The sequence below is a fragment of the Vicugna pacos genome, chromosome 13 (assembly GCF_048564905.1).
Source record: "Vicugna pacos chromosome 13, VicPac4, whole genome shotgun sequence".
In the NCBI taxonomy this organism is placed as follows: Eukaryota; Metazoa; Chordata; class Mammalia; order Artiodactyla; family Camelidae; genus Vicugna; species Vicugna pacos.
The window spans coordinates 8,089,463-8,115,604 of NC_132999.1; the positions used below are offsets into that span (position 1 = coordinate 8,089,463).

Sequence of the window (26,142 nt, forward strand, 5' to 3'; positions counted from 1 at the left end):
AATGTCCAGAGGAAGTTCAATTCTCCGTGTTAGCAAACCTGGTATGCCAAGATGAAAAATGGGTTAAGGACATCAAAGTTTATGATCTAAATTTCTTGAATCTTTATTCTCTGAAATGTTTAGCACTATAGAAGTGGTCCACTGCTCCCAGTTAAAGGCTACTACTTGAAGATGATGCAGTGGTCTCTGCTTTGCAAGATAGCTTACATAACACCTCTGGATCTAACCCTACCTACTCTTCTGGTGCCAGACCAGTAAATAAGATCAAATCACAATAGTAAATCCAGTAGATAAATGCTGACTCTATAACAGGGGAAAAGAGCTATACCCTGATGACAATGGGGATGGCAGGATTCCAAAATAATAGGTACAAAAGAAGCAAGAGAAGTTGTGATGCAAGCAAGACTGGACTGATAACAGGATGTGAAGATTCTGACTTGCTAAGAGCAATGGAGATGATCAACAGAACATGTTTTTTTCTAGGTAAATGGGCAGCTATCAAGGGTATTGTTTATGCAATTAAATAAAATAACCGGTAACCATAAGGGGAAGGACAACTGCCATAAACAAATCACATCCCTTGCTTAATTTCTATAATTGAACCTGTTTTCAGATCTGGAATCATTATTTACTCAAGAAGAGGTCCCAGGAAGAAAGATCCAACACTATAGCAAGTAAATATAATAACTAACACCCTAGTTCTTTACCTAAAGTACCCATGCTTTTATATACTGGGAAAAGAGGATTACTCAGACATTTTGAGGGCTGTTGGATACAGGCTCTCAGTTAATCTTGATATCTGGGGTATCTGTTAGAGTGGAGTGTATGAAGCCCAAGAGGAGACATATTTGGTACTTGGCAAAACCAACTACTGCATTGATTTCTTCATTCTATGGAATAAGAGGGGTCACAGGGAAGGCCAAGCAGACATCTCTAAAACCTCTCCCTCAAAGCCCTAAGCCAAGGTAGTTAATCAAAATAATACTGCATCTATTAAAGACTTCAAGTACGTAAGGATAATGGTCCCCATAATATCCTCCATTTAATTCTCCAGTCTAGTTTCTATGGAAACACAGATGGAGCCTAGAAGATGACAACAGACTTCTGCAGACTCAACCAAGTAGTGATACCAATTGAAGCTGTAAGGCCAAATGTGCTGTCCTTGCTAGAAAGATTAACATGGCCTTGGGCACATGATATATTTACCAGTGAACAGAAGCATGTAGTCTTTTAAATCTCCATCAAGGAGGACCAGAAGCAAACTGAATTCTCATTAGGTACACAAGAGTATTTATTCACTATCTTGTTTTATATCTGTGCTCTTTATCAAAATATAATCAGAAGAGATCTAGACCATCTATACATGCCACATAATATCGCAATGGACTGCTACACTGATGGCATCATGTTAATCAGACCAGATGAGCACAAAGTGGCAAGTACATTAAGGGCTTCAGTAAATATATGCACTCTGAAGGACTGGAAATAAACCATATAAATATTCAGGGAACTGACTCATTGGTGATATTTTAGGGGTTCAGGGCATGCCAGCACATCTTTTTTCCAAAATAAAGACAAATGATTGTATCTCATATTCCTACCACTAAAAAGTAAATACAGTATCTGGTAGGCTTCTTTAAGGTTCTGGAGGCAGCATATTCCACATTTAGAATTATTGCTCCAATTCATTTACTAAGTGACATGGAAGGCTGCCACATGCAAGGAATATGCTTTGTGTATTCCAGGCTGCATTTCAAGCAATCTTGCCACTAGGGCTATGCAATCTGGCCTACCCTCTGGTATTAGGTATCTTGGTGGGTAAAACTCCAAAAGAGAATTATAATATAGACATGCAGTGATCTGGAGCCAGTCATGCCATCTGCAGCACAGAGTTATACACTATTCATATAAACAACCCCTTGTGTGCTGCTGACTTCTGGTAGACACGGAGAATTGGACCATGAAACATGAAATGTTCATATGGCTAGAGATGCCCATGGTGAGCTGGGTTCTGACAGACCCAGTGAATTATAAGGCCAGGCAGGCCCAGTTATAGACTATATGATGGAAGTGATTTATCTAGGATTGGGCATGAGTAGAGCCACGGGGTATAAGAGGCTTCAATGGGTTGCCCAGAACTTATGTCATCTATCATAGGTGCCACTGGGCTTATACCTATGGCCACATGAGGGGATGTCCCTTGTGACCTGGTGACAGAAAAGAAAAATGGCTAATTGTGTTTCACAGTTGGGTTGGTTTGGAATATGGGCTCAAGTGCAAGAGAGCTCCACTCAGGGATGGTCTGAGTAGGGTGTGGTAAGGGGAAATTCTCTCATTAAGCACAGTGTTGGCCAGTGCCCTTAGTTAGGCACTCTATGTGGAAAGAAAAGTAGCCCCAGCTAGGAATATATTTATGTGTTTGTGGGTAGGGTCAAATGGCTAAGCTCACTGGTTAGGTGGCTTGAAAAGAGAAAGAAGTATTCAGAATAAGGAAGACTAGAGAAGAGAAGTGTGAATAGACCTAAGTGAGTGGGCATGAAGTGAGGCAATCTTGGAAATGCATTTTAATTTTCACTAGAGAGCATCCACTATAGAAAAGTTACTAGTCAACTAAATAGACAGCATCACTCAACCCACTGACATCAGTCAGCCTTTTGTCACCAGCCACCCAAATGCTGCCAAGATGGGCTTATGAACAGAGTAGCCATGGTGGAAAGGGTGGAGCTCCAGCATAAATCACCTACTTACCAAGACAGATCTAACTACTGCTGCAACTTACAGTCCAACATTTTGGCAACAGAAACCAATGCTGAGCCATTGATTTGGCACGAGTCCTCAAAGGGATCAACTACCAAAGTGATGGTAAGCTGATATCACAGATTTTTTTTTTAAACTCTGTAAGGGGCTGTGATTGATAGATAGCATCTGAGATCATGATATATTCCTGGTATGAGTCTCTACTTCCAGCAGCTGAGCCTCAGCCAGCACCACTACCTGAGAGTGTTTGACCCACCAATATAGAATCCTGCTTAACATTTTCTTGACTCAATGAACATACTTTAATGGAGGTGTGACAGTGGGCACATGGTTATGGGATACACTGGACCTGTCATATACCGCACCACCAATGGGTCTGCTGGTTGAGCAGTCTCTTGAAGTCTCTTGAACAGTCTCTTGAGGTGCTAATTTGCTGATGATACTCAGTGTTGATAAATACCATTCCATGGGAGGCAATATTCATCTAAATAACTGACCATTGGGTGCTATATCCCCAAAAGATGGTATACAAGTCTGGGAATCAGGGAGTAGAAATATAAGTGGTCTCATTTCCCATCTTTTACAGTGATCCACTTGGGGAGTTTGTGCTTCCTGTATCTGTAACTAGCCTTCATATGCCTAGAAATGCTAGTTCTTACAGGGGGAACATTTACTCCAGGGGCTATCTCATGGGTCCCATTAAACCTTATGCGGGAAGGTACAGCTCAGTGGTAGACTGCATGCTTAGCATGTATGAGGTCCTGGGCTCAATCTTCAGTATCTCCATTAAAATAAACAAACAAACAAGCATGTAAATAAACCTAATTAATACCCCCAAAAAACAAGCAACAAAAAATGTTATGTGATGATTTCCACCCAGTCACATTTGATTCTTTTTGCCAAGGGACCAACAGGCAAGGAGAGCAATAGTGACCTTTGTAGGTTAACTGATCTTTATAATCAGGAGGAGCTAGGGCTGTTGTTACACAGTAGGGGCAAAGAACAGATCAGGCACCCAGGTGATCCACTGGGGCATTTTCTGGTATTCCCCTATACAACTTGGTGGTAAAAGGAAAAAGCAGCAGCCATGGTCTGATAAATCTGTGGTGACCATGGGAGCAAACACCTCAAATATTAAGATCTGCATGGTGACCTATATAAACCAGCAGAAGTACTGGACTAGGGGGAGGGGAATCCACAACAGATATTGGAGAAAAGGACAATCAGTATCAAATGTAGGCTTGGGCTCCACTTTGTCACACAAACCTTCCTCTTCTAAGTTGTCCCAGGAAGAGAGCCCAACCAGAATTCAGTTTTCCCTAGGTAGGGTGAACCTGCTATATGAAGCAAGTGGATCTGAGAGGCACAGGGATCAGCTGAAGAGGATGTGTTGTGCTGTGCTGTCTGCCTTTAGGACCTGCCTAATGCTTTGCTACTACTTACAGGTAGCTACATTCCTCTCCCTTACCTCCAGTTAAAGAAAGCTGCCCTGCCAAAGACTATGTCCCATTTCCAGGGTGGCCTACATCTCGTGACTGGTAAATACAGAGATACAAGGCCTAGCTGGCTGCTCTGCCTAGACTAGGGACATCTCTAAAAGGTCTTTCCAGTTTCCAAGTTCTCAGTAGAATCAGCAGAGTCCACTGTTGAGGTTTTATCCCAGTGCAACTTCAACCTCTGCCAAACTATTATTTCCTTTGATCTTGTACAGGTATCATTTCAGAGAACATTCTCCAGTGAAACCCCTGTTGTATACATTTCAGAGTCTCAGAGTCATTTTCTTAGGGAACCTATCCTATGACAGGAGGAAAAGTAATAAGAGAGGATATTTCCTTTAAGGAAACAGCTTGTATAAATTCACAGGGGTGAGAAAATGACAGGTATGAACACCTAGTAACTTACTGTTGTTGAAGTTTAGGAAGTATTGGGGAACATGCTTGGGCAGAGATGGAAGCTAGATCATAAAAGATTTTGAATGTCAGAAAACTGCCTTGAATGCCTAATTTAATTGGCAGTGTGGAACATTTATGGCTTTCAGAGAAGGAAACCAAAATGACCTGAACTTTGCTGTGGGAATACTGAGCAGCGTATTGAAGGGGCACTGAAATGGAGGAAGAGTTCACATTTAAGAGCCATTGGAAGAATTACCTTCAGTGTCCTAAGGGAGAAATCGTTGTTTTAGGCAATGGTAGTGACAATGGAAATGGTGGGAAAAATTCTGATGCAAAAATTGTGAAGGTAAACAGACTTGGCATCTGACTTGACGTGAGGACAAGTAAGAACTGGCAAAATGCAGTATTTCTGGAAGTTTGAGAAAGATGTTTTGAGGCCTTTATAGAACTCTTTAGAAGAACCAGGAAGTACCAGTTGCCTCGGTTTCCCCTGGAGATAATAAACTAAAAATCTTCAAAGGGAATGGGGAAGCTTTTTGTTTAGCAGTTCCCTACTATAATCCTCCCAGCTGACTACAGAAATATTTCCTAATCTCTGTGCCCATTTTCTCCCTAGGTTTAGCCTGCTCCATTCATTCTATGGCTTTGTTCTTTTGGGGATTAGCTGGGACAAACTGTGACTAGGCCAAATAGCTGTTTCTCTATACTACAAACTAGGCCACTATTGTATAGGCCCTTTTTAAGAGCAAAGTTTCTTAATGACCCTAAGCTTTGACTTAATTATTCTTATTATAGAATTACTTAAACACGTTTAAGCATAAAAATAGTTATAAACTCTGTGTGCTCATTGGCTTTATATAACCATGTATAAGAAAAACCATTTTACAAGTTCAAGTCAATAAAAACTACAAAACTCATAAAATTTAAATTAAGATCATTAATTTAATGGACAGATGAAGCTGTTTTGTGGAAATTAAATTGCTGCTCACAACCTAAATGACAATCAGGCTCTTTTGAGTTTGGAATGCCAGTGCTATCTTGTCACTTATTAGGACTTAATTCTCTCATCATTTTCTATATTCAAACCATAGAAAAATCTTCATCAGGATTTCAAATGACATTAGTTGGCTTTTACTGAGCAGGTACCTCTCATTTATCTATGAAGACACTTCTCATTAGCCAGAGGCAATTAAAGGGTTGCAGCTGATTTGGTAATATTCTGAACATAGATGTGAATTTGGGAGCCAAAAGTGAGTTTCAGTATTTGGTTATAGAATTGTCATCCAAATGATCCATAATATGATTACTGATAAATTTTTAGGCTACCATGCTAAACATACATCTATTTTTTTAGGAGCTTAGGACTGGAGCAGATTTTTTTTTTTTTTTTTTTTTACAGTTCCTTCGTCCACTGATGGACTCTAAACTGCTGAAATGATGTTGGGGTCTTCTGGGTTTTTTTGTGGGTTTTTTTTTGGAGCAACAACAAGCAATTCCATACAATTTCATCTCTGTGTTCAAAGTCCTGCTATGGGCAAAATACTATGTAATTTATTCAAGGTTCCATGATTTGGTGTTTATAAGTCAAAATTTTTATAATCCTAGATTTGCTGTATTTATTTCTTTATTAAGTAGTTTCTGACACACGGTGCTTGGTAATTCTGAGAAACTTCTAGAGATGAGTGGCACTTTCACCATCCTCAGGAAAGCTGCTGTATGAATGTTGTAAAGCCTGTCTTGTGTTGGTGATGATTCTTTAACTATTATTCTTGGCTTTTATTTGTAAATTCCTTTTAGTTTAACTTTACCATTATCCACTTCATTGTGCATTGTTTGTTTAATTCTATAGTGGGTAGCAAGGTATAATTTTATCACTAATTTTTTTGTCCACTAAACTTCTAATAACTAGACTCTAAGATATGTATTGTGAATCATGTATGAATCATCCATATCACCCAACCCTAACCTCCTCCCCAAAATTTTAATTGTTCAGTAAGTGACATTTCATTGCTATCATGGAGCAGTATTTCCAAAGGAAATTAAGAACAGGTAAGGTAACTGAGTTTCAGGGCTCTTTGCCATGTTGAAATGAAAGCTGGTCAAAATAGTTTGAGAGTTACTATTCAAATTAGCAGGAGACCCCAAACCAGGTTATTTGTCTTTGTCCTCGGTTCTCTTCTAGGAAAGTCACACCTAATAATGTATTCTTTAACTAAATTATCTTAGCATAAACTTGGTTTTCACAGTTCGCTGCTTAAAATCTTTGGATGATTGTTCACAATTCAAATAAGAAAGAGTGTAGAAAGGAATCTTAGTGCAATTCTAGCCATAGTAGGTCAGATTTGGTATAAAACTAGTACAAGTTGGATCAGATCCAGATGGGCTTATTAGCAAATGAACCAGAAGGATCTAATTATAACACTTTCACATTGAATATGGTCCTGTAGAATGGATTTCAAGGATAGCATAGTGAGAATGTAGTACAAATGAGAACGAGATGGATAGTTCTGATGAAAGAGGGATGCAGGCAGAATATGGGATAGAAGAAATGTCTTGGAGAACACAGATGAGGACGATATAGGGAACCTGATTCTAGAGTTATTGTAAGCATTAGCCTTGGGGTATGAAATGCAAATGAAACAAAAAGTAAAGTCTAAGAAGTTTAGTTGAATGTCAGAGAAGTTACTGACTGAAAACATTTGAAACTGTTATACTAAAATCAGTTCAATATGTTCAGTATTATTATTTTTATAACTAACTTATTTATTTTAATGCTCTTGAGCACTGTAATAAGCCATACTTCTCAGAATTTTTTCTGGCAGGTTTCTAGAACAGAGCCCCACATATCTTCTACCTATCCAGGTTATTTAAGGCATTCGTTGTTTACTAATTTCCTTAGGCGTCTTAAGTACAAAAATACAAATTTAAGACAATTCAAAAAAGGCTTTAAAAAAAGTTGCTAAGGGTTATGGATAGCCTAATAGAATTCTGTCATATAGTATTTCATTTCATATTTTCATTGTCTTTTTTATTTACATACAATTAGAGGTCTTGCCCATGAGATATACAATATACTTTGGTAAGTACAAATCAATGGCAGTACTTTTGAAAGAAATATTGGTGGTTAGCTGATGGTGGCTGGTTTAAAAATCAGTTTTTAAAAGATGGCTTTTAGTGCTTAGCTTTTCCCCCGGAGTGAAACAGAGGTTAGTAACATATGTAAATCCAATACTCCTTCTGGAAAAAACAGAAATTACCAAGATAGTCTGTCTATACAAATCTATTTCTGAGTCTAATCTCTCAAATTCTCTTGAAGACATAACTGATGATGGACTTCTCTTTCTCTAGTTACCTATTTTTCTGTTTAAATCTTCATGTGCATAAGAATTACAAAAAGAATAGCTAGAGCTATATTAAAATACTTTTTTGACTTTGTGGCATCTTAACCAAAACTTTACTTTTTAATTTTTGCCCCTACCTAAGAATATATGCATCTGAAATGATGTTTTCTTAAACCCGTAATGGTAGTTATTTAGGCAAAAGCTTTCTGATTAATTCAGTAAATGAAATCCATACTCTGCTTTACCGCTCCACACTTTTTTCAAAGCAACATGGTAACAGCTATGTCTAGAATACTGAAATTCCAGGACACCAGGACAAGTGAATGTGTGGATTTTAGATCTAGGAGTTGGATGTGGTCTGGTTTCAGTACAGTTTTATCTTCTCCAAGTTTGTATAATCCCTGCACACTCCTTCCCACACAATTTTTGCCTCTGGGATTTTTTCTGTTTATGCCCTGTCAACCATCTCTTCTATTGCTTGCCAACTATGACCTCCCATTGCTCTATGTTTCCACTAGGAGAATTTTCTGGTCTCTTTCAGTGACTACAGACATTGAAACAAAGGATACAGTTTTAAACAAAAATTTATTTATACTTTTTTCCCTGAAAATTAGAAAAATTTTAATCTCTCCCAGACTTAAATTTGTTCATGTCACATGTCACATATAGTACCAAAATCAAATACAACAACTGTATTATCTTTGTGCCTGAAAGTAACTTCCTGGAACTCATCCAGGTTTTTTAAGAGTATAGTAATTCACTGATTATGTCTACATAATGCCTAAACATCCGCTGGAAAATTCAGTCAAATCATTCAGTTGTTTGGTCCACAAGATACCAATCATTTAGATATTTGTTTAATTAGAAGATATCAAAAAACTATTTCTTAATATCTGTGTGAATGGGTATTGCTTAGATAATGATAGTTTTTTGTTTGTTTGTTTGTTTTTTTGCTATTCTGGTTTCAGTAGACACAACTTTGTAGGTGCTATTAACACCTAGAGAGTAGTTTATGCAATGTGAGCACATTGCTGATAGTTCTTCTATAATCAGACTTATTCTAAGAAAAATGTTAGTTTCAGTTCATCACACAGGTTCATTTTTATTCTATGTGTCACATAATCAATAGGCCTTTATAGTAACACATTCATAGAATTCAGTTCTAACACAGAAATTTACTTTATTCTATCATGCAATATGTCAAAGTAAAACTGAAAAATTCATTTTTTATTCTTTTATAAAATATGGAAAATAAAGAATTTGGACAGGAAGAAGGGACAGAAGAAACACTTACCTAATCTTATATTCGTGTGAATATAAGAATTTCTTATTGAGAAAAGTAAATGTTTATTTCATCATTAGTATTAATTATTTTTGTCAAATGAAATTTATTTGTTTAATCAATTTTTAAATTTCTTTTATTCCTTTATAACTTCCTAAGTATTTGCAAAGTCCTTAACTTGAACAGGCATTTTATATTAAATTTACATGGAAACATCAATAACAAAAAATTAACTGTGGTCAATAACATTGAAAATATTCCCCTTTCTGTAGCAAAAATCATGACGTATTTCTTAATCAAAAAAGGAGACAAACAGTCTGAAACCTCTAACCAAAGCAAATGGCTTCAGTGAGCATATATATTGATGAATAGAACTGAAATGGAGAATTCATGCACAGATCACAAAAGTCACTATTACTGATAAAGAAGAACATTATATGACCTTCCATCTTTTGGACTTCAGTCAGAAAGAGTTTGAGCTTGGCTCCCCACTGTCATGCTAAAGAGATTAGTGATGTAATTGTCATTGAATCTGATGTCCTTCTGAAAAAAAGAGTGGAATTTGAAATGCAAATCAGAATTTATTGAATCTTTCATACATAGTGGAAGAATGAAAGAGCTCTGGTTTAGGATGAGAAGAAAAGTGTACGTAGGTGAGAGCTATATTTTTTAGTGAAGTAACAAAACAAAATAAGCAGTAAGATCAGATTTTGAGGGGTTTCATTTTAATATGCAAGCATTTTTTTTACTAATATAAAACAATAAAAAAATTTTTAAATTATCTTCTCAGCATCTAAGCATTCAGACAACTACCTTCCTTTCATCAAGCCACTTATTTAATGAGCTCAAATGAAATTCACATAGAAATCTTAAATACTTGAATGTCCCATTGCTGACAATGAGAATTGCATGTATATAAATACTATGCCCAAAAGTTGTAATGCTTAACTGTGTCAATAATAGTGGACATATTTGTTTTAGTCTCAGGGAATTGAAGAAGCCTGACAGACACATCCAAGAATTTATATTTATATTCTATAATGTAACATCAAGACACATAGCCTGTTTCGTAAAATGCAGTAGAGAGGGAAACTATATAATCCTGGATCTTTTTGAACTCAATACAAAGAATTTTCGTGTGCAAATGTGTTTTGTAATCCAAAGGCAGATATGGAGCCATCATTAAAGAAACATGAGTTATGGCTTTTAAACAAAACAAAACAAAACCAAAAATGAACTAGCTCCCTGTTGAAAGAGCATGGTTCTCTAACTTGACTAGGGAAAATAAAGGATGTGATAAACAGTGCTTGGTTAACTCATTGGAGTCTGTGCAGCACTAAATGTGACATGTTTGTAGAGCATGTATTACTTGTCAAATCTAGGCACAAGAAATACAAGATGTGTCTCTTTCTTAGAATAACTTGTATTTTTTTGTTTTGTGGATGTAAGAAATGTTTAGAGAATAACACATGTTCTAAACTGGAATTTGGGATAAAGGGTCAAAATGAATTCTGAGAAAAGAGAAATCACCTTGGACTGGTGCTCAGCTGAGCTATGAAAAAAATGTTGAATTTATAAAGGCAAGACAAAAAGAGATCATTCTAGGCAAGGAGTATAACATGTCAAAAGTGAAAAGCTTGAATAACAATATTAGGTTATGATAACAACAGTAATAACAGTAGCAAACATTTATTGATTACTTGTGTGAGACTCTGTTCTAAGCACTTTATATCTACCATCCCATTTCACCATCGATCTTTCTTATAAATGAAGAAACAGGAGTCATAGAGAAGTATGTGACTTGCCTGGGGAGGAGCTAATATCCAGACTCAAGTAATCTTGGAGCCAGTATACTTTCTTGGTTGAAATGACTAGATGTAAAACATGCTGACTGTGGGAAAGAATCAACTCAGTGTTGACACAGTATAGTTATCTTACTTGGCTTTACTAACTAATATCAGGTATTACATATTCTACTGTAAAATCAGATTACTGAATTTCTCTATCTTCAACCTTAGGAATTCCAATTTTAATGTTTGTGAAAATAAGTTACTGGTCATATGGGCAAATGTGAACAATACATTGCTAAAATGAAACACTATTCTTTACCAAATTTTAATTTAATTGTCTATTTCACTGAGTTCCTTTACTGCTCCAAAGCAAATTAAATTAGTTAACTCAGAAAAAAAAAAAAAGTCCTGAAAGATAAGGTTTAAAATGACCAATTGTTCAACTAGAAAAATGAAAAAAGTCTCAATTTGTGGACACAGTCTAAATATGGAAAAGCCATTAAATACTAAAACTGAGGCAAACTTACAAGTTCTCTTCCTAATTAAAATCAAAATTAATATTACAAAGTCATTATACTATAGAGCTGGATATAAATGTAATTAATTGACAATGGAAATATCACATAATTTAATAGAACTATTTTGCTAATAGATTTTGAATTGAGACTTCTAACTATAAAATAAGTCATTTTGATAGACTTCTTTTTGAGAATCCTAATAGACACAGTTAATATACATTATTTATGCTCAGCAGTGTTTTTTATTATGCACATATGCCTAAAGGCTCAGGCAATGGGTGAGGATTTTTTAAAATAAATTGAAAGAATAAATAAATTAAGTAAAATTGAAGCCACATGTTACTTTTTTTGGCTGGGGGTGCGGTGAGAAGCCATATTTATGTGACTGTTGGCTACTCCACATGCTAAGCTTGGGTCTGGTTTCAGGTAATCTCATGATTAAAGGCCTATCCCTAAATAGTCTACGGCAGTCTGAGGTGACACACAGAGAAGGCAATGGAAGGAGATTCAAGTTCCGCAGTTCCTCATGAATCTTAAACACAATCCGTAGAGCCCTTGATGTAGCTGTGAGACACCCTGGCAATTTAAAAAGGTAATTTCTCCCGAGTAGGTAACTTTTGAGAGGTGTTCAGAACAGTATTGGACAGTTTAGATCATCAGACACGGGCTTTCTTGAGGCTTTTCACAATCCAAAATCGGAGGAAAATATGAATCGATGAGAATTATCATCTTTTTCAAGAGACTGTCTAGATAGGGGTCAGAAAAATAATGTACTTCTCTATCTACTTTTCTCTTGATCATCAAATCAAAGGGAAGAAGGGAGATGGAAAGGGTTTGGAATGCAATGTGAAATTTGTTAAAAAAAATCTGCTATTATAGATTTACTTCCAATCATTCCCTGACTGTATGATTATGTATTATGACATTGTCATAATACCAATTTTTTGATGGACTGTCAGAAACATTTTACAAGTCTGTGGTTCCCTGAAAACTCAAGTGCTTTTATAACTCCGTAAAGTTACTATAATAGGCTTTATTCTTTCTTTTAAATGACTGTCAGAGGGACCTACCATTATCTTGACACTTATATTTGAGAAACTTTTGCTGAAGCTCTTATATACCTTCATGGCAACACTCAATTTCTAGGCTCTTTGGCAGCTTCCTCTTTCTGCTTCTCATTATGTCTAACTAGCTGAATGTTTTGTCTGTTTTGATCAGCAAGGTTAGAAGTGAGCTGAATTCTGCATATTTTTTGCGCTGTTTTTCAGTTCTGCTTAAGAAATATTTACTGAAGCTCTGGACCCATAAAAATGAAGTGGATTTTGAGATTTTATTGATGTAATTGAAGAGAAAGTATTGCCCATTGTTACTATATTCAAAACACTTCAGAAATATAAGCGGAGAAATATGTCTCTATCATCAGAATTTAATATGAAATCATGTTCTTCTTCTGTCATATGGAAAATTTGTCATAGATTTTATCTGCAATAAAAGCTGTGTCAGTGGTGCCACATAATACATTTGTAAAGGTTAAAGATATTTTAACCCTAATCTGTGACCAGAATTATAATAGTAAGTAACCCTCTTAAACACCAATGACGGATTGTTAAAAATCTAAAAACTTTCTGCAGACATAAATTCAAAACGGCACAGGAATCCACAAATAGTAACACAGTGGGCCCATTTAAAATAACATTCTAGATATGACCAATTTATTACACAAGTAAAAACTATATGATTACAAATTCCATCAATCTTGTGTCCTTGTCATGGATCTGTGTTTTTAAAGTCCAGAGAGATCATGCTGTTGTATTGGTTAAATTCTCACAAAGAGTAATGTGGCTGTGAAAACATAACAGCTACATTACTTTAATGACTTCCTTTTTGAAATGTGTATTGTTACAAACCATGCATAATGAATAGCAAAGTCTCAGAAATACATGTTTTACTTCTCTAAATTTCAATTTCCAAAATTTATATAATTCTCTAATTTTAAATTCTGCTAATTAGGGAAACGTAGGAGTAAACATTGGTAGCTAGATGGATTCCTTAGAAAATTTAAGCCACTGACATTCGCTTTTGTAAAATTGTAGTATCTCTTGTTTTATTCCTATTTATATTTCCTGGTGTGACTTTGCAGACAGAATTTACTTTCTTCTTTAATTGCACCTTATATTTTTATATTAAGAGCTCAATTTCAGATGCTACAACTTCTCTAACAGGCAGTTCAGCAACTGCTGGGCAGCCACAATACATATACTTAAGTCACTGTACCAAAAATCGAGTTACAAGAGAACTACAATTCCGAACAAGCTAGAAAAATAAAATGAATTCTCAGATTTTCTTTTTCCCTGGATGTACATAAGAAATGAATATTAGTTTTACTAAGGCAAATCCAAGCAAAACTTTACTGTTTTTTTTTTTTAAATAGCCCAGCAACTAAGAGCCTCGCTAAGGCCCAGGCTGGTTCCTGGTTATTTCATTCTGATGTACAGAATATATTTTGAACACAAGATGATTTAATTTAACTGGTTTAATCCACAGTTTCAACTTTTGCCTTTTCTTTTAAAACAAGTTTCACAAAAGCATCTGCAGAAGCCTTGTTTTGATTACCCTTTATCCTTCAGCCTTAGATCAGTATCAGTTTTTTTCCCCTTGCTCATAATCCATTACAGAAAATACTATAGCTTTCTACAGCATGACCAAAACTCCACGTTATGTTTGCAATTTTCTGTAAGATTTGTATAGTATAAAGTAAAAATGTTTGCTTTAAGAGACATGTGCTATAAATAAAATGACAGTGTAAATTTTCAAGAGAGCAGCACAACTGCTTCAAAGGCTCAAAATATGAGCCTTCTAGAGCGAGTTCCAGCACTTGGTGATTTTCCAATAAGTCAACAGTGTTCCCTGTAACGTTCTTGAACAATGCCCAACCCCACCCCGCCCCCTAACTCCTGGTTCTCCCAACCTCCCTCCCAGATCCTGAAATTACAATGAAATTAGCCTGTAATGCTTTCGACGCCCTTGCAGATCAGCTTTCATTCTCTGGGAAACATGTGAATGGCATTAAAATACTCTTCCCACTCTCACAAAATATTTCCTCAAAATGCTTTAGAAACTCAAACCAGTTACTTTAGATTCTGATAGTATCTTTATAGCACCAGCCAGCTTGCAAGAGTCAGCCATCTCGGTCAGTGACACACATTATTTAAGAAATTTCCAGAACTACTCATGAAAGCTCTGCCTCAGGAGAAATTTGTTCAGGAGAACAGAGGCAGACTGGCCTTTCTTCTTCCAAATTCTCCTGTTAGCATTCCCTAAAAACAAGTAACAGAGTTCTTGTAACACGCTTTTTTTTGAATGACAGAATTTTTCATTTTTCCTCAAGTGAAGATCCTTATAATGGTTGTGGTCAGAAACTGAGCTGTGAAATCAGTGAGTAAGGATGACAATGACAGCCCAAATATCCACTGAAGTTCAGAGGAAGGCAAAGTCACTTTGTTAAAAATATGGTCATTGAAGAATATTAAAAAAATAAAAACTCATTTAAAAACTCTTCATGAATGTCATTTATATTTTTTAATATAGAAAGTGAAATCAGAGGATCAAATAATACTTTAAAATTCAAAATATAAAATTCTGTAGAATAATAGATATATTATATTCAAGCTTTGACCTTAATAAAGGCTTCAGGGGTTGATGGAGAAATATGTAAATTAAGGCTCATTATTTTTCAGATAACAAGAAAGGCAGTAGCAACTTGTGTGAATATTTCTTCATTTATTTACTGCATCTCTAGTATGAAAGTATTTTTCAGTATTTATAGAAATATATTTTAAATTGTTTTTTCATTATAATACCCCACAGGCAAATTATTTTATTGGAAAATTGATTTGCTATCAAATAAAATAGAGATAAGAGTTTAAAACATCTAAAGTAGTCAAATGGTAGAAATTTAGCTTACAAACACTACTGGATGTGTTACAATAGTTTTGTATATATATATTTTTAAAACCTTTTCATATTTATTGTTCTCAAAATTGACTTTTTGTAGCAAGGGGAGAAATGCTAGGCTGCCACTTTTTCAGACAGCAAGTGCCCCATGCACACAGAAATTACATAAATTGTTATGACTATCAAAACCAATTGCCACTTTTTTTTTTAACAAAATACTTCCCCCATTTATAAATGGTTTAATTTTCCCCTATCTCTTTGAGTCCTTTATCTTCTCCAATGTCCTACCCAGCAATATGTGTGAAATTTTATCAAAAGCTTTCTGATATTACCATAAATTACTGTGTAAGCAGAGCTATTGCTTATCTGTCAAGGGGGCCTTTTTTCCCCTTTCTTTAGCAATTTTCTCCATTTCTATATATGTGAAAGGTTTTCCCTGCTATTTCTTACCAAGGACTGTACCTTAGAGGCTTTGACTTTTAGTAAGGGGATACAGTAAAAACCTGTCTGTAGAATAACCTCAAGAGACCACAAAGAGGCAAGAAGAGTCTTTTGCTTCATTTGTTCTTTCTTTAACAAGTATTTGGGGAAGATAACTCCTATATCGTGGGATATATTCTTATATTAAATACAGAAAATGTATCTCTTTATTGTTTAATGTATTTTTCTACTATTTTTAGTACATTTTGGTTGTATACTTTGCATGCAATGACTATTTACTATTTTTCCAGTTACTTATTTTTAAATCTCTTACAATATGTTTCATTAGTACAACATGGTAAATGTTAATCTTTTGATAGGAATTACTTTATGGGGCTCTATTGTACCTGGTTAAAGTCATAATTCTTGACAACCATGCAATTATCTTTTCTATTGTGAGCTTTCTTTAAAAATATTCAAGGTTAATTGGATGAATATTATACTTTGGGAAGAAGTTATGATGATATCCTATTATGGACTATATAATCTGGAAAAAGGCTGAATATTAGGGTTGTTTTATTACTGCCACAGGCAGAGATGAAGTGAAATTTCTATTTTGGGCAACCCAGGGAAAAGGTCATTTTGAAGATCCAGACTTTATGAAGAATTGTCATGATAACAGAATATCTAGACACGACTTTAAAGCAGAAAACCACAAAGCCCTAGGCAATATGCCTGGGGTCTCATCAGTCAGCTGGAATTCCCTGTTTCGCACTCAGTGACTTGCCCTGCCATATTGCTAATTTTATGGAAAGTCTACCTCAGGTATATTTTTAAATCCTTTGCGAAAATTAGACAACCTATTCTTCCCTCTATAGCATACACCACATATTAGCCTGACAAATGGATTGAAAAGCAAAATAGGGAAGATGGGTCTCTGAATCTATCCCTGTTGAGGTCTATACAGTAATAATAGAAAAATGTTCATATTTATAACAAAAAGACTATGTATGTCAACAATGATCAAACTGTTTTCAGAAATATCAAGAAAGGTAATAAACAATGACAAGCAAAACCCTCACACTATCAGGCTTCCTTCTTTTTTTTGCGGGGGGCTATATTCCTCATTTGTACAATATACCCTCGAGCCTACAGGCTTCCCTCTTGAATAGTAATTTTCTTCTCAGCACAACTACTACAAACAGATGCTTTCACTCTCTGACCACAAGGCACGGCCACCACTGCACACTTGACAGGAAATACATGTAAGCTTGCCTATCTTGTTATAGCTCTTCTTTTGTCACCATATTTTCCTTGTATGTTTAATGTCTGTGGTGAAGGGAAAATTGAGAGCACTATTTCTGGAGATGATACATTCTGGGTTCCATACCTATAGCTCCCAAGAACTAGCTGTATGAGTTTGGACAAAAGTCACATAACTTGAGCCAGTCAGTTTCCCCATCTTCAAGATGGAGATAATAATAGAAACTACATCAAAGTGATTTTTTAATGATTAAAAAAGCTTCTATATTTATCTATTATCAAACTAGTAACTGAGTGTATTTATTTGTTTAACTTAATGGATTCCATTTTGGGGGACAGTTTTAGGTTTTCAGAAAAATTTAACAGGAAGTACAGAGTTCTAATGTACTCCCTGCCCCCAATCTCCCTGATTATTAACATCTTATATTAGTGTGGTATATTCCATATGATTGGTGAACTGATATTGATATATTATTATTAAAGTCCATAGTTTACATTAGGATTCACTCTTTGTGTTATACAGTTATATGGATTTTGACAAATGTATAATGTCATGTATTCACCAATACAGTACCATACAGAATGGTTTCACTGCTCTAAAAATTCCCTGTGCTCCACCTATTCATCCCCCTCCCCACTTCCCAACCCTGGCAACCACTAATCCTTTTACTGTTCCCATAATTGCGTCTATACCAGAAGTCATATAGTTGGAATCATACTTTATGTAGCCTTTTCAGACTTGATTCTTTCACTTAACAGCATATATTTAAGATTTCCCCATGATTTTTCATGACTTGATAACTCATTTCTTTTTATCATTGAATAATATTCCCTTGCATGGACATACGGCAGTTTGTTTATTCACTCACCTATTAAAAGACATCTTAGTTGCTTCCAGTTTTAGCTATTATGACTAAAGCTGCTACAAATATTTGTGTGCAGGTTTTTGTGTGGACATGTTTTAAACTCATTTGGGTAAAACATAATTGCTGGATCATATGGTAAGATTATGTTTAGCTTTGTAAGAAAGTGCCAAACTGTCTTCCAAAGTGACTGTACCTTTTTGCATTCCCACCAGCAATGAATGGCAGTTCCTATTGCTTCACATCCTTGCCAGCATTTGTTGTTGTCATGTCCATGTTATGGATTTTATTCATTCTTATAGATAGGTAAAAAAAACTCATTGCTTAATATACTTATTTTTTTAAAGAAAGATTTATTAGCTTTTATGTACCAGACACTGTTCTAAGGACTGGGGTTACAGGAGTGGATAAAACAAGACAAAAAAAACCTTCCATGGAACTTATGTTGTAGTGAGTAGAGGCTGGAAACAACAAAAAAAAAATTAGTGGGTAAATGTATATAACATGTAGGATGGTGATAAATGTTATAATGGAAGAAACTTGAGGAAAGTAGTATGGAGGTGAGGACTGTAATTTTAATTGTGTGGTCAGTGGTGTCACTGAGATGACATTTGAGCAAAGATCTAAAAGAGGAAAAGTAAGTAGTCTTGCAAACATCTGGGCGAAGTGTTCCAGGCAAAGGCCCAGAGGAAGGAGTATGCCTGGAAGTTTTAAGGAGCAGCACAGAAGCCAGTGTGACCAAGGAGGAGGTGATATCAAGGGAATCTAGGGGCCATCTTATGTAGAACCTAGTAGGACAGGGTAAGGACTTTGGGTGTTATTCTAAAAGAAGTGGAAAGCCATTGAAAGATTTTGAGCAGGGAAGTGATATGGTATTGCTTATTCTTTAAAGCATCATTGGGCAAGATATACTGAAAATATGTTGTAGGAGTCAAGGGTAAGTAACAGACAGGTTAGGCTGGAAACCACTGCAATAATCTACAGGAGAGATGGTGCTGCTTGCATCAGGTTTGCAGAGAGTGGTTCTAAAGTGCTTGTAATGTTGCTTGTCACATGATATCACATCTATTATTATTTTTCTTATTATTTTGTCACTGAACATAAAAAATATAAAATATTTCTATTTCCTACGTCATGTTTACAGTTACTATGATATCATATTCTGATGTTAATTATTCAAGTATTTTCAGTAAAATTGTTGTAACTATAGTATATAATTATGGATCTTAAAAAATATAACCTCTTCTACTTTGAAAAACTGGAAGAGTTCTTATGGGTTAGAGTCGCATGATACTCCCAGGATATGTCTTTTAAATATTTTTCCCCTATTGGAATATATTTAGCTCATTAAAAATATAATTCAGTTTCGATTTGCAATCCTTTTAGCTAGCAAGTCAAAGTGTCACATGAAATAAAGGCAGAGACTTGTTAAAATTTCAGGCTCTTAATTTTTTTCTTCCCCAGGAGCAACAAAATCAGCAGGAGGAGTGTGGTTACAACAGTTGTCATTCAGAGTTATGAATGGGGACACTTTGGTTGGAGGTTCATATCACTAAGAGTGGGACTTAGGAGACTGTTGGGAGATAGCTTTTTTTTTTTTTTTTGAACAAAAGATTAAATCTGGAATGCTAAATGCCCAGATAGCTGTGAATGGGAGAAACTGAAATCAACCCTGCTATCCTCTGGCTTTCACCCTAGATTGGAACACAGTCACTGGGTCTAAGGGAGCCTATGGAGCCATCAAGGATACTACAAATGTGTAAGAATTCTAGAGAAACTCTCCAGTAATTCTGCTACCTAAATGTGGCATTAGGTAGCTATCTAAATTGAGCCCAACAAAGTGACCTAAGTGTGGACATAAATATAGACATTAGTTCACTTAAGAACTATTTACTGACATGCTTTATTTATGAAGATCTCTTAGGAACTAGGGTTACAGAGATAAATAAAAGTCCCTGCCTCAGAGTTTATATTGTAATAGAGACAGCTGATAAACATTTAAGCAATTGCAAATAAAATATAGTTACACTGTGATAAGGGCTAAGCAGAAAATATGAAGCAGGGTAAAGGAGTGGCAGAGTGTACATTTTGATAGGTTGTTTAGGTAAGAGATCTCTGAGGAAGTGACATAAGAATGACATACAAAGGCAGCAAAGACACAAGCCATGTACCAGCTCCTGTAAGCATTTCAGGCAGAAAAAACTCCAAATGTAAAGACTCTGAGGTGGGAACATTTTTGGTTTGATCTAGGAACAGCAAGGAGGCCACATGACTACCTCCCTGGAGGGAGTAGGAGGGAGGAGGGTAGGAGATGAGGCTGATTGGGAAAGATGTGGAGTTTCCATGTCATAGGAAGCCATGGGCAGTTGAGACTATCAAAGTGTTATGTTCTGATTTTTCATTTTGAAAAGACCACTCCGTAGGGCAAAAGAGAAGGGAAGCACAGATAGAAACAGAAGGTCTAATCAGGTAGCAATTGTAGGCACCCAGGCATGGACTAACTTGGTAGTGAATAAATTTGAGATACATTTGTAGGGAGAGGTGACAGTATTTTCTCATGTGAGAGTGAAAAAGGAGATTTGGTGTGAATGGTGATATTTTACTAGATGAGTTGGGAGAGAGAAGTTGGGATACAAGGGAAAATTTTCCAAAGTAAGGAAAATATGTTATCTTCTAATGTTCCCGCAAAACCCACAACACACCTGAGACATGAAAAACAATTTATGTTGTTTAAAAAAAATAGTATAACTTGAGATAAAAATGGAGATGGACTATTTACCTTGACTCTCTTAAGATGAACATAAATATTTTCTACCACAGCAATTCCTGAAGAATGTTCTGTGGCCTACTGGTGGGCTTTCAGCGACCTCCCAAAGAGCCTCAAATGTGCAGATGGTCTTTTTCATCCTTAATGAAAAAGCAGGCGTTATTCCATAAACCTATCTTATCTTCATTCACAACTAAGAGGTTTTTGTTTTGTTTTGTTTTGTTTTACTAGTAACCTATGGTATTAACATTTGGTATTTACATACCAAAAATACCAGGTTGCTAGAACTTCCTGCAGACTAATGCAGTTTTATATTCAGAAGTGTTGACAGTGCTTGACAATATTCCCTCAGTTTTAGGGGAGGACAATTTGTTATTGGTGAACCAGAAATGTCTAGAAATGGCCATTATTTTAATTGTAGTTATCTGTGCTTCTTAATTATAAATTTTTGGTTTAGCTTAATCATTAGCATTTTAGTTTCTTGTGGGATGTTTCACTAAGCTTACAGTGGGTAGTCATATATATTTGATCTAACAGTATTTTTAGATTGTAATATCCCAAAGCATTGAATCTCAAAGTACTGTTATTTGGATATAAATCATCTATACACCCCGTTGCTAAAACAGATGTCTACATAATTTCCCTCCTTCATCCCTTAACTTGCTTGGTCAATGACACATGATTGTTATCACTGAATTCATTTTCCACTGGAAGAAGTGACCAGGTTGGGTATGTCAATTACGGAGTCTTTGCTATAACTAAATAGTTTAGTTGACAGTTGAGATCAGAATGTGCTACCTGCTGTACCTGTACATGCAAATCTTTGCTTCTTCTAATTTTTCCACTTTATCATAAGGCACTTTAGTTATGAGTTTTATATATTTTTCCTCTTTAAGTTTTCAGATGTGCAAAGAAAAGTGAATAGAAAAGAACTTCAGAATTTGAGGAATTCTCCTTATGCTTCATTTAGGGTCAGACAAGTTTGCATTTAAGTTCTGGCTGCACTAATTATTACTTGCTTAATCACTGACAGGTTACCTAACATCTTTGCCTAAATTTTCTCACCTGTAAACTGTAATATTTTCTACTTTATTTTGCTACTGTGAGGATTCAGTGAGATGGAATATATGAACTTTATTGTAGGTCATGCACTAAAGTTTTGCAAAAATATCAATAAGAAGATAATAAAAATATTTGCTAATATTTATAGCACAATTGCTGGAATAATAAATGATTTTTAAAATTACTCTGGCCAAATGTCAATAGAATGATTTTAGTGAGTTTGATAGATTTGACTTTGTTATCAAAAGGATGACTTTTGGATGTAAAGAATGAGTGAAGAATTGACCTGATGTAGAAAAATACATTGTAGAATATTCTTCCATTATATGGGATAAAACCAAGTACAGAGACTTTTCATATAGGTGAATGTATTTATGGCTACAGGTGAAATTTTGTATCAAGAATGGAGTAAAATATATTTTCTTCTGGAGACATAAATGGTTAAGGTTAAATGAATTTGTTAGAATATCCTAATCAGACATTGGCTCAAATGGCTCTTTTCCCCTTATTTAAGCAAAAGAGATCAAAATTAATTTTGACAGATCTGGCAATTACTGATAACTGCCAGCTTATTTTGTTAAAAACTACCCAATAGCAATAAAATCTGATTATCAGAAATCTTGTGTGAAAAAAGTCATATACCGAGTGCTAACGGGACCGTGGTGATAATGTGGAAACCAAAATTTTGCTCCAAGAAGAGGACTATGACCAGCAAAGCCCATGGACAATTCCTGGGGATTAAAAATAGAGACTACGGGTAATAAAGTCTAACCTTTTTCTTCCTTTGCGCTTAGTCCAGTTTCTCTCGCTCATAGGGTACGACGTGCAGAGGCCGTGCACCTGGCACTTCAGACCAGGGATCCTCGCGCGAAGCGCCTGAGCCGGCGCCTCAGCACGGCAGGCGGTGCGAAGGAGCGCCGCGGGCGGTGCAGCGAGTCAAGATGGGCGGCGGGCTGTGTGCAGAGACGCTGCGCAGGCGCCGCGATCCGGAGCCGTGAGCAGTGCGCCTGCGCCCCACTCTCAAGGGCTCCGCCCCCTCCCTGCTGACAGGATTCCCGTAAAGCAGCCCCAGGCGCGCGGGCTTGGGAGAGCCTGCAGCTAGAGTGAGAGCTCACACCAGTCCATTCCTGGACCAAAGAATAAAGCTTCCCTTTGCTTCTGAGCCGAAGGAACTCGGTCTCCTCTATTGGTGTGACTGACAGCGGGCAAAAGGACCCTTGCTGGGGACCGACTTGGGAGGGTCGCTAACAGGTGAGTGAAGGAATACAGGGCCAGAGCGAGAAGGTTCCCTGGCCGGATGGCGGGGGGGCCTGGTAACGCGTGTAACAAGGAAATGAGAATGGAGGCCGTTTCCCTCTGAGTCCTGGTGTACAAAGACTGATTTTTATTAACATTTCCACGGATTCTTTTACATTTTATTATATACTTACAACGTAACAAAGAATTTTGAAAGTGGGACCAGGAGGGAGGAGATGAGGAAAAGATGTCAAATCAGGAAACTGCATCTCAGTGCCTGGACCCATTGCCAGGTCCAGTTGTTCAACTCCCACAGCGCCGCTAAACCCTCTTGGGAAGGAAATTGAGCCATGAATTTCTCCTAACATTATTTATTCTTATTCTGTGCCCTGGATTGTCAAATACCCCGCCTGCCTTCCTCCCCGTCCCTGTGACTTAGTCGCTGTGGTCAGCTTATATGGAGTAATGGGGATGGCGACAGGAAAGACCAGTGGTTATAACTAAGCGGTTTCACTAACAAAAAAGGGCTGAAAATATGGGCAGGGTTTTAAATAAGACCCCCAGTGTGAACTCAAATTTGTGCATGGGTGAAGGAGCTTGTATCAATGATTGTCAAAATACCACATTGTACTGTCCTTGCATAGGGGCTCACATATTGGGGAAACATCACTCTTTCTTGGTGAAAATTGGGCAGCTATTTAAAACGTTAATATCCTACTTTAATGAGTCTAAAAGGTGCTCAGGACATTATAGAATTTTCTAAAAGGAGAAGTTTTGGGATTTGAGAAATGGTTATATCAGAAACCAAGGCTAGGAGTTACGAAGCTAGTTGTAAAATGCATTTCAAAAATCAGAAGCCGGAAGTTGTAGATGAAACCCTGCCTAAGGACGAAGAGATTGGGCTCTGGATAGTAAGTTTTAAGACACTTGGTCACAAATGTAAAAAAAAAAAAAAGTTTGTTTTTTTTCCTTTCTTCTGGCTCTTTGCTTCAGGTCAGAAAACACGCAAGCAACGAAGATTTGGTTCCCTCAGCTGTGAGAAATGTAGTCATACTTGACAGAAAATGAATCACAGCAATACCTAAATTGGTTAGTTTCTTGCGGCTCCTTGAGCCTAAGTCTTACTGGGTAAAGGGTTAGAAAATGGCCTGTTTGCTAACTGGGATCAGAAAGGGTGTAGCTAGAGCCCTGACAGTACATTCCTGAAATTCTGCCTAGTTGCCGATTCCGTGATTCCTAGCCTGGGAATGCCACAGGTCTAGAGGACACTGGGAGAGTATTTACGAGGTAGTTGAGTTTATGGAGTTCCTTTTTCTTGTTTTAATCGAGGATCATTTCCTATGACTTTTTCAATATAAAGTACTTTCATTACTCTTCATAGTAATGTTTTCGTGTACAGTATACCACTTGTTTCCTATAGTTTCTCTCTTGAAGAGACAACCTAGCAAAGAGTCTAAAAGTATTTCTGTTACCTAGCTGCAGCTAGCCAGCCCAGAAATAAACTTCTAATGAAGGGCAAAATTTTTTCCCAAAGTCCTGAAAATGCAAAATGTCTCATAACAATGAAGCCCCTAACTGAGAGAGGGAGAGGAATGCCAGCACTCTTACTGCGATGGGGAATCTCGATTCACTTCTACAGAAAGGAAAGCATAGCAAAAAGAAGCCTGTGGCATCCACTGTTTTCAGATATTCACAAATGAAGGCTTTGAGGGTTATCAGAATCAAATCAATTTTGAGCCATTTAAGCTAATGAAACTGTATCTACACCAAAGCGTGGTTAGGACACCCTTCAGAACTACAATGGCTTCATTTAAATTCCTGCTGCCATTTACTAGCTAGGTGTCCTTTGGCAAGTTATTTGATCACTGTTTTCTGATAAGTAAAATGAAGACCATAAATGAATGAACTGAATAAGGTAGATTATATGAATCAATATATGGTAAGCACTTAGAAAAGTGCCCAGTGCTTCAAATTGGTAAATACTATGTAAGAGTTAGCTTTATTTTAATTGATTAGTTCCTAAGACTAAATCTTAAGTTCTACTACATCAGTTATTGCCTGAAAATTATTAAATTTCCTTTTGCCTAAGATCAGCCTTCTGCAAAATATGAGGATAAGAGGGTCTAAATGGTTGACTTAGTAGGATGGTTTTATATATATATACAAATCCAAATAGGGGCTTGCTATTACTATTGTTATCATTATTATTTTGTTACAATCTCAAAGCATCCTACCTTGTGGTTTTTTTTTTCCATATAGGGTTATAAAAAGAGTGACTATTTTAATTCTTCAGTACCATTTCAGGAATTTACACATTTGCTTACTCCGGAAAGTGTGCAGTTGTGTTTACTAAAACATATGGATGTTTACTATAAATGCTTCATTCCTAGGATCCACTTTCACATGTGTATATCAGGCATAATGATAATATTTTAACCCTGGTAAAGTAATGCCTGCTGTATCAATGTGTGTAATGCGCTTCACAAGATTATTTTCGTCCTAATGTTAATTATTGGATCAAAATGCAAATATTTAATTGAATGTAAAATTGATCCTATACATATTTATTTGCTATCTCTATCCTCAGTGTATATTCAGTATGATTACTAAGAGCATAATTTCAACTGACTTCTATAAAAAAGATTTCACAGTCACCTGAAGTAACAGCCTGCAGCCGTCATTATGGAAAGCCCCCAAAAGGAGCTTGGAAAATCTTGGGAGGATTTTTAAAATCTTATGAAAAAAAGAAAGAAAGAAAGTAAAAGCAGATTTCTCCTCTAAAAGAAATCTGAAAATGTAGTGATAAAAACCAAGAAGTTCTTATCTATTGACATTTTAAACTCTTACCACCTAGATTTACCTTTCATTGTTCATTTTGCATTATTATGCCTCTCATTTTAACAGTGCTTAAAAATCGCTATGTATTCTTAAGCCATGAAAACAGATGAAAATCCAGATGTACAAGTTTTGTTCTTTAAAAATACTTGCAAAATTGTT

At 36.2% G+C, this 26,142-nt stretch overlaps 1 long non-coding RNA gene across 1 annotated transcript in view; it reads left to right on the forward strand.

Moving 5' to 3' along the window:
• Nucleotides 1-22,997: 22,997 nt before the first annotated feature.
• Nucleotides 22,998-26,142, forward strand: part of LOC140700870 (uncharacterized) — a 31,069-nt gene continuing 27,924 nt past the window's right edge. Inside the window, exon 1 of the long non-coding RNA XR_012079591.1 lies at nt 22,998-23,160. This is a non-coding gene — a long non-coding RNA (uncharacterized lncRNA). The remainder of the gene's footprint in view (nt 23,161-26,142) is intronic.